Source organism: Tupaia chinensis, unplaced genomic scaffold, assembly GCF_000334495.1.
Source record: "Tupaia chinensis unplaced genomic scaffold, TupChi_1.0 Scaffold149552_1, whole genome shotgun sequence".
In the NCBI taxonomy this organism is placed as follows: domain Eukaryota; kingdom Metazoa; phylum Chordata; class Mammalia; order Scandentia; family Tupaiidae; genus Tupaia; species Tupaia belangeri.
This window is the reverse complement of record NW_006209397.1, coordinates 1,392,588-1,394,195: the sequence shown is the minus strand read 5'-3', so window position 1 is coordinate 1,394,195 and position 1,608 is coordinate 1,392,588. Positions and strand designations below refer to the sequence as shown.

Here is a 1,608-nt window from a genome sequence, read left to right as displayed (position 1 = left end):
AAAAAAGAAAAGGAGTGGACTTATTTGAGAGTTTTTTCCCTTATTAAGCAACAGAGTGGGGGTGTGCCCTGACTTTCAACTTTGATTACCAGCCAAACCTTGAAGAGACACTATTAAAACAAAATGGGATACATGAAAAAATAAAATATGTAAATCTAGTAAAGGAAATAGAAACAACTGGCTGCAAACAAGAAATGACATCATTTGAAATTAATCTGAAGGAAAAAAAAGTACCAGAAGGATGTTAATCCTCTGGTGAGAGTGTTCCTGTTACTGTTTTAAGAATCACACTCATGCGTACATCCACCATCTGCTCATGACCAATGAACTGCTAGTGGAGATGTTGCTCATGATGCACAACTTTGAACACTACTTCGGATTTTTTTTCCATTCTATCCAGGGATCCCTGAAGAATGACAGACTAGCATAGCAGACTAGCATAGCTGAAAGAGCTCATCTGCAGGGACAAACAGATGGCATAATGGCTATGTTGTTGGACTTCCATGTAGTCGACCACGGCTCAAGTCCCGGACCTGGTGGCTTAAACTCATGCCAAGCACGTGTCCATGCTTGCCCAAGATCCCAAGAAGAGAATGGACAAGAGAGGATTGTGGCATAGCCATCCCCGGAATGATTTCTCGCTTCCGGTCTCACTCTGTCTTTCTGGCAAGCACAGGCACCCTGTAGCGAAAACCTTCCCCCACCCCCCAAAAAAAGAGCTCATCTGCAGACAAGCATCTTGAGATCTGGCAAATATCCATCTGATGCTTCAGGTTGACCCTGTAGAATAGTTATAACATGGGAAAAGAGAAGAAGGAACAATCTTAGCTTTAATTATTTATGTTTAGGAATAAGGTCTGTTGAAATAAAAAAAAAAATCTGTATCAAACTGCCCACATAAGGGTGAAACATGAAGCAAGAAATGGAAACTTATTTGTTGATGATAACACATATGTTGATGTGCTTGATTGAATCAATATACAGTGTATTCTCATGGGAAATCTCATTTTGTTTGCTGTAATGATGTGTAGTGAATGAATGTAAATAAATAAATTTAAATAAAAAAAAGAAGATTTCTTCTAAAGACTTAAATGACCTGGATAGATCAGAAAGAATTAAACCATGACTCTTAAAATATCTAGGCTAACTCTTTAAATCAACAAAGATTTATTTAGTCAATGATTCAAGTTTTCAATGTGAGGAGAAGCCTTGTAATGGTAATTGAGATTCTAAGGAATCAGGGACCACTGAGCTGGACTGGGGCTTGAGGGGAGATGACTGATGGTGAGTAGCACAGACTCTGTGGACACACGTCTGTCGACTGGAAAGAATCTGGCTGATTTTAGGATTTCTTTATTTCTTTTTTCCATTTTTTTAATTTTAATTTTTATTATTATCATAATCTTCTTTATATTACATTGGATTACATATAACTTTACATTGACTTCCATTGCTTTTTCAAAAGGGAATGCCATGCATGTCAGTCAATACAGAGACATTAATCTCCCTGCTTTATCATTCAATGTCTTTTCTATGTTTTTCCCAATAATTATTATTATTATTATAATTTTTTAAAACAGTCAATCACTATTTCTCATTTTGCTTGTT

The 1,608-nt window shown here is 36.6% G+C and overlaps 1 pseudogene; it reads left to right on the top strand.

Annotated features, from left to right (window-relative positions):
• Nucleotides 1–430, top strand: part of LOC102472445 (queuine tRNA-ribosyltransferase accessory subunit 2-like) — a 1,777-nt pseudogene extending 1,347 nt beyond the window's left edge.
• The last annotated feature ends 1,178 nt before the right edge of the window (nt 431–1,608 follow it).